Raw genomic sequence first — 8758 nt, 5'->3', positions numbered from 1 at the left:
AGCACCTTTGATTTTCGTCACCAGGTTAACTGATATAAGCAGACTTAAATCCTTTTCCCTGTTCTGCATTGATGTATTTATCCCGTCATAAAATCTATTCATGTTTCTATGCAAACGGTATTCAACAATATGGATAAAAACACCCGGAGTTGTCTTGTTGGTTGTTGTATCCTAAATGTCCTCAAACTTTCTTAAACTTACTGTCAAAAAACCTGTGATTATTACTTCCCACCTACAAATTCAATAATTCCAATTAGTCCTGATAAGCTCTCTTTGCTAAGTCCAGAGCTGGGAATCTGGAAATGCAGTTCACTTTGGCCTTGCAAACAAAGATGATTCATATAAAGATGCTTTGGAGATCCATCTCCAAATTTAGATTTTGCCTCCTTCTGGCTGATCTCAAGTCCCCATGAGTATGGTCATTATTGGGATTATAAAAATAATCAGCTCTACCGCCACATACATGCACATCGCACACTATGCACAGGGCATCTAATGCCGGAGTGTGCACTAAAACAGCTAATGACCATTAATCATAATCCTAATGATGAACTATATAAATTTAAGATGAGGCACAGCCACAATAGGCACCATTAGACCATTAAAGGAAATCAAACCATTAAAGGAAATTAATCATGTCAGAGGGTCATTAAATTAAGCAGTTATACTAAGGACAGCAACGTGGCCAATTTTTGTGTAATTGTTCATGTGTAGATGTCTTTTTGTGCTGTAGTTCAGCAGTGAACAATGAATATATATTGTGTCATTTTTCAGAACCACTCCTTATTTCAATCATATTTATTGTTCTTTCTTTCATTCTTCCACTAACTACTTAACCATTATTATCCAATATATACTAACCTTGGGAGAGCAAGGTTTAGGTACCATGCATCATTTAAATGGAATAAACTGCAAACTGCCTTCAAACTTTTGGTCACCTTGAAGGTTTTACAACTTGAAGGTTTTTTTTCTCCAAATGATTCTTGCAGTGGTTTTCATTTATTCTGCAGAATTGACTTTATTGTGACTTTACACATTGAACGTGTATGCTGGTTAAGTGAGTGGGTTTTTTTTAAAATGTAAATATGTTCTTAATGAGACTATCTGATTTATAAAAAAAAGTTACCAGGCAAGCACACAGTTTGCCCTCCAGCAAAGCATGTCTGATACGTCCTGTGGCTCGGGTTTATAAATATAAATGTATGCAAGTTAAAAATAGATAGATAACTAATGAAAACATTTTAATATATTCAAAGATGCTTTTAGGCCCAGACACACCAAACCAACATCAAAGAGCAAGGAGAACTCTTGCATCACCTCACGTTGACCGTGTTTCAGCCAAAAAGTTGTACTGAACACATCGAAAGAGGACAGCCAGTGGCCAACTAGTGCGTAAATTCTGCGCCTGCGTGAGAGGAGAATACTCTCCAAACCATAAGGCTATGGTAGTCTGTATTCACCATTCAGAGAAGGAAACCAAAAGACTGACAGGGAGCGAGGACACTACCAGTTGGCACATTAGCAACATAACCCAACAGGATATTTATCATGCTCTAGCAAGCAAGAAAACAAACAATCATAAACTGTTTCTGCTAAAGAACTAAATGGTTTTCCTGATATTTTGTTTGTTTTATATCAAACGTCCTCTCGACCTTTGCCGTTTGTTTGTTTGTTTTTCTCTTATTTCTCTAGTCAGGGTGTAATAAAGACCTAAATAAACATGATGGAACTAATATTTAATAATGTTGTAAAACTTCATAGTGAAAGTTTCCCCCAGCAATTACTGTGTGGAGAGAAAAGAGCGCTTAAATATGCATACATTTCAAATTATGCAGACCTTCTTAAACTTGTCCGAAACACTTCATTACTGATTACTGTAATAACAATTACAGATGCATGTGTTCACTTGCTGATTCAGTTAGTTAAAATTAATGTTGTATAATGGGTTGGAGCTCCATTGAGGCTGCAAATGTACAGGATCCAGATTTATGTGCTACACCACTGCATGTGATAGCATGAGCAGGAGTGAGTAAGCAAAAGAGAAACAGAAAAATATGACTCAAAAGCAGCCATGATCTGCAAACCCCTTTTTGGATGTATAAATAAGTATTCCTGAATAAAGCTTGAAAAATTATAGCACCCCATACAACTGACGCCTTCTCTAAGGAAGTCAAATGGTGTTTTTGAACCATTGTTTCATGTCTGTTTCCATCCCAGACATGAATGGGAATCATTATATGCATAAATGCAAATGATCTGTGCATGTCTTTTTCTAACTAGCTTATATTCCCCCCACTCCTAACATTTATAAGAAATATGGTTTTAATAGTTTTTTTCTGCATTGCTTCAGTGCCCTGTGAGACAATGTGGCAGCAATCTGCAAGTCCACATTTCACCAAACACATCTTGCATCACTGTCACACAGACAATAAAAAGAAAATAAACATGAACCATGAGTGGACATGTAAGGATAATGAAAATGTGAGTAAAATGAAGCTGGAAGGGAAAGAAAAACAACATATTGAAGTTATTCATGGAAGATTCACAGACACGTCACTTCAATTACACATAAGACAGAAACCTAATTGAAGTCAGCTTGTGTTCATAGATCAGGCCTGGATATCCTTTCACACAGCCACAGACATGTGTGCACATATATATAACGCCCTCAAAGACATAAGTTTCCTTTACTTGTCTTTACTCCCAATCTCTCTCATCCTTCCTGACACTCTCTCTCACCCACATCTAAAACACATACACACACACACACACACATACATACACACACTGAGTTATAAGTGTCACACAAGAGAAAACAGGTAATTACACCACACAGAGACAATTTGTCTCAAAGGAGAGCGATCAGTGTGTGTGAGGCTGTGGGTCAAGAAGGATTATCTCCCTGGCCACAAAGCACAAAGCCCGATATTTATCTTAATGCCGCTGATCAGAGGAGAAGTCATTCTGATCCGAGCTAACGACCACACACCCCGCCTGCCTGCATATACACACACATACACAACACACACTTCATGCCGGCGGCAAACATCTGCAGCTCCCCCCTTTTGTCCCACAGTCAGTCAGAGGGTGAGTTATGATCAGTCACATATTCCTCCCAGCAGAAATGTAATGGGAGTGCGTCAGACAGAGAATTTTCTTCTTGTTGCACACCCAATTTATAACACTGTTGGCTAGAGGCATCAGTCGAATTGGTCCTGATGAAGTCATGCAAGTGTGAGGTGAGGTATGTGTTCTAGTTTGTTTGTGTGAGAGAGACGTGGAGAGAAACAATTCAGTTACACACTGCCCTCTTGTATTTCTTATACTCTGATACAAGCCCATTTCCACTTGTGTTTTTGGAAACCAGTCGCCAGAAGAAAATGTTGGCATTGTAAATTTCTGCAAACCATGAATACATTGTATTTGCACATTTCATACAGTTGTTGTCGGGTGCAAACCTCATAGCTCCACATTTCACAATTTTTGTTTTTTAACATAAATTAATTCTATTGGTCCCCCTCTACGTCTATCAGTGGGTCTTACCATTTCTTAACCAATGAAGTGTTTCTAAAAAAGCTTGTGACTAAACCTATCTCCATTTGATCCTTTTAAAAACATAGCATTTTTTCCTAATTCTGGAAAATAACAATTTTGGAGATGGGACGTTTGTGCAGCATTATGTACAATAACAATATTTCTAAAGTGATGTGATTTAAGAGCTGACTTGGAGGGGACAGTGGATGGCATGTCACCAAGGCGAGACACTTGGCAAATATGGTCACTTCTGGCTCCAAAAAAACATCTGAAATGCTAAACTCAAGGCTTCAAAGTGACAATCCACAAATCAATGGGTGACCTCACAGTAGCTACATCGATGATTTATTCTGTCTATAGACCCATCACTGTGTTTAGACAGCTTTTTATCAAACGTGTGTGTTCTGAGTTATCCGTCCCTGCAGAATTTTTTTTTTTTTTTTTTTATGAAAAGTGGTTGCTTTTTATGAAAACATCGCAGATTGTGCCCTTGAAACCAGGTATTTTAAGCCAAAACATGATCTTTTTCTCACCATTACCGAGTGGATTATGTGTCTAAACTTAACCACACTTTGTGTTGTAGAAAAGTAACGTTAAATGTATCCACTACATAATAATAACGTAACGTATTAGTGATTTGAGGAAATGTACAATGCCAATATTTTTTCTGAATAATGGGTTGCTTTGTGTCTGTTTTGCATTTTGTTACCTTACTCTACATGTATACCTTTCTGATCCTTGCTGTAACGAGGGTCTCACATGAAAGTCCATTTGGCTGAAAAACATTTCCTGATGAATTAAGTGTCAGCTCACCTGCATGTTCAATGCCTCGTCATTTAATCATCCCACTGATGTGAACTGAAATCCTACCACAGAACTGTAACATCTCACGTGTCGTGTATGGATCACCCATCCCTGCACACTGTTTGTGGTGGGGAGGTCACGACCTTGTAAGCAGAATAATGAAAGCAGAATGTGAACTGACAGCAGGCGCTGAACTCTGTCCATCTTCACGTGTCTTAGGGATTCGTGTGATTGTGGATGGAGTGGAAGTGTGTGGGTAGAGGCTGAGTAAAAGAAAGAGAATGTAGGGGTGTCAACGTTTACAATTTTTTCTACACGTGTAAACGGGACTTCTAACCGACGTGTACCCGGTTACACGATTTATGATCTTTTTCTATCGCAGTTGCGCTATATAACCACTAGATGATTCTGTCTCCATTCAAATACCTCCTAATCTCATTAAATCAAAGCCATTCCAGTAGTTAGTTATCGGACGAAAACGTTTATTCAGCGAACAGAACTTAAAAAGTAGGCAATCCATCTCACCATTTAAGGCTTAGACCTACTTATGACAGAAAGTAAAATGAGTTGAAAATAAAATCATCAATTTTGACAGACAAGAAAACGTACAAGTGAAAGCTGGAAAAGGTTTAACCTTCTTTTTTAATCATTGTTTTAACTATTGCTCACTTTTGTACAATATATTTTTTTAAGCTCCGCTTGTTCATCGCTTGTTGCTTGTTGTCCATGCGGCCCCGAGTCAACTCGAAGTGACGCGACACTGGCTGTGGCTGCGTTTTTTTTTTAATATCAACGTAACATTGCCACCTGTGCATCTATTATGTATGCGGATAACTGCATTAGTAGGAACATTTAAGTGTATAGTTAGTTAATGTTATTATCTTAAGCTTTCAGGCAACATTATCACCCCTAAAAATACTATTGGTGAGAAATGAACGAGGAGGAGGAGAGGAAAAAATGACGTGTAAACGGTTATTGATTTTTCTGAATGGTTATGATTTGTTATCCGTGTACCCGTTTACACGTGTAGATGTTGACATCCCTAAGAGAATGAGTGAGAGATAACATGGGACATTGATTTATTCCATTTGATGAACTATAATGATTTACACCAATTAAAAATGCTGTAAACGTAAACATTATAGACATAACATTTAACAGTAAACACGAAAAACAGATTATGTTAATGTTTTATAACACCTGTTGCCTTGCTACAACTGTTGATTTATATGGCATATTTCATATACAAAGGCAATAAAGTGCATTACTCTACATAAAGACAAGTCCTCCAAACCAGATGACCACACAGGTTGTTGTTCCAAGGGCAAATTATGAAACAAAAGGGCCCCTAGGCATAGAAATGCAAAAGGCCTCATCACCTCTCCAACATAAAGATGGACATGTAGACCTTAGCCCGATTCTTACTACACAAAAAACCTGCAAACACCCACTAACATCTGTCTTTTTAATTCAACGCGAATGCGTATGATCAGCATCCACACCTAGGTGAAATGACTCTGCAGAAGACATGGGTTTTTATCGCCTCCGGCTCTGATCAGCATTGATGGGAACACAACATCTGGGTGAATGCAGTAATTTCAGCTCCTCAACCAGTGAGATGCAATGGCACACCATCACTAATTATCCTCTGTCTCTTTCCAAGCTGCACTCAAACATTATTCCAACTTAGTCTGCACTGAGTTTGAAAGAGAGACTGAATAAGTAAGATTTAAAAGGAGAAGAAACCACTGAAAGGTTTTCAAAAGACCTCTGTCCTGCTGCTGGTGATCTGCTCTCCTGCCTGTCCATGATGTCACACGCACACACCAACAAAACAACCCACACACACACATATTTAGCAGGTTTACCTCTGTTTGAAAAATTCACATGCACACCGTAATTCTGGTGGGAAAGGGGTACTTGTGGCTCCCCCACTTTCCCTTTGGAGCAATATTTTTTAACCATAACAGCATGTATTGATAGGAAGTTCAAACAGTGGTCATTCAATGTTGTGATGTTTTCTGAGTGTATATAAGTTCAGTGAAATTGAGGCGGGCTTGGGCAAATATACATTATAGCTGCTTTAAATATGTGCACAAATCATAATGGGGGGAATTATTTCACCCTATCTTTAAAAAACAATAAAAATTCTAATTTATAATGGATATTTTTCCATAACCAGCTTAGTTGCCATTTACCAAGCAACAGGCAGAAAATAGAAAGTTAACTTTATTCTGAGCTCACTGTCTTTTGGGTTTCACCATGGCCTTTGAGATAACATGCTGTTTCTCCATCAGCCTTAGCTCAAAGCACACAATCACTTTTCTTTGAGCCCTCGACCATGCTCAGATTAAACTGAACTGTAGCAGGCCTTTTAGAATTACACACTGGCCACAGAAGTGAGGAGTTTCTTTGTTATTCCCACTCCGCCCAGTACTGTCAGCGCTCTCTCTGAGGCAGATCCCATTTCTGATTGAAAATAAATAACCCACAAACTTTACAGAGCTGAGTGAATGGAAGCCATCACTCTTATTATTTATTAATTATAGCAAAATTCATATCTGTATTAATTGCTTTGATGCATACATGCTTAACTCTCAGCCTCACATTTTGCCTTATAAAGTCTTTATAGTAAACAGTTGCATATTTGGGCCAACACATCCAACAGAGAGCGATGTTAACATTAACCGGGTGTTGTGCTTATGGCTTAGTGAAAAATGTAAGGGAATATTCACTCTCCTTTTAGATTTGTTTTTGTTTCCACCAACTCCTGAGGGAAATATTTTTCTCTAACGTGTGTCTCATGTTGTATTTTCATCAAATAACGCTACATTTTTCTCAGAGCAGTTGGGTAAAGGAACTTTGCTATTCGTTGCTATTTCAATAGCAACTGTGTATACATTTAGATTTTGCTATCAGCTGCAAGAGACTGTACAGCATGATAACATACTCACAATGGTAGAGCAAGAATGCTGATGTTAGCAGACACTGTTAACACCTGGTATAAACATGTGTTTTGGTGATCTGATCACAAGTGGATAGCACTAAATACAAGAGGTGGTCTGGGATTCATTTAGGCACAATTTTTTTGCAGTGTTAATGCTAATATTTCCTGATGCATCCCGATAAGGCCTATCAATGCTGAGTGTGGTGGATGTTTTGATGACATCATGCTAACAGTCTGTAACTTACCCATTTTATGTCGTGTTGGAGGAAGAGTTGCGTGACCATCTATCAGTTTGTCCATGGAAGACATGGAGACACGTTTAAGTCTTCTGACAGCGATAACTACAGCTATACTGATGCATACACTACACTGACCTCTAAGCGTGCTACAACTAGCAAAATTAATAACTATGCATCGGGAAGTCACAAAATTTAAACACGTGGTCAGCTGGAGACGCATGACAGACACAGGCATGAACAGCGATGTGTCCTGATGTCCACTTGTGTTCTGAATACCGAGGTGCATGTTAATACCAGGTCTAAACAGGCTCAATGTTGCTTGCTACCCAGCTGCTAAAGCAGCCAGTTTTGGGAAGCATATTAGAAACAGCTGATGCCAATCAGCCAGTAGACCCTGCTCTCCCTGAACTCATGCTATGCTTCATGTCGGCCACACATACTTGGTATTGGCTAATGTTTGCTTGTTTTGCACCCACTCATGACTTGAAACTTGCATCTCTATTACTTACTGTGGCTCCTTAGAGGTGCCTTTTATCAACACAAATGGAAGAAATGCTTGTTCCTGTTGCAAGGTCCTTTAATGGTCCTTTCAAACACTTAAAGATGATTTTTTTCACTCGGCCTCCATGTATCCTTGGAAAAAGGTTAAAGGATGACATAAGAGAATGAGTTCAAACATTTAAAGACATGATGCTACCATGTTGCAGAGAACAAAAATGGGAGAGTGGTGAAGTAAAATATGTTGCTTGACCATATGAACACAACTTAATTAGAAGTCATAATCATAATTTCAGGGTATTGCCTACACAAAAGCATATATTTATAGACATGGAACCTAAATTGCTTGACTGTCAATCGCATGGATGACAGACAATATGTAGACCTACAGCTTGAGTTTCCTTTTCATTCAGGCAGCATATACCTCTGTTGTGCAAAAATAGCAGTCCACGGAGCGACATTAAGTTCACAAAGTCCCACACATGCATGTGATAGTAGAGGTGAGTGCTCACGGTCATTAATGCTTTGCATGTGATGGATAGTATTAATAATACATTAGACAGCAATGTTCATCTAGGTGCAGGAACAGAGTGACACGGACACCATTCATCACTGCAGGTGAATATCACCACTTAATTGTAGATGGTCCTGCCACGTGGATCAGGCTGGGTGACTGTAGTTCTGCACAAGAAGTAATGATGTTAGGTCTGTGGGCTGGTGTCCAAAATGAGAAGTG

The sequence above is a fragment of the Plectropomus leopardus genome, chromosome 4 (genome assembly GCF_008729295.1).
Source record: "Plectropomus leopardus isolate mb chromosome 4, YSFRI_Pleo_2.0, whole genome shotgun sequence".
Classification (NCBI taxonomy): Eukaryota; Metazoa; Chordata; class Actinopteri; order Perciformes; family Serranidae; genus Plectropomus; species Plectropomus leopardus.
This window is presented reverse-complemented; position numbering follows the sequence as displayed.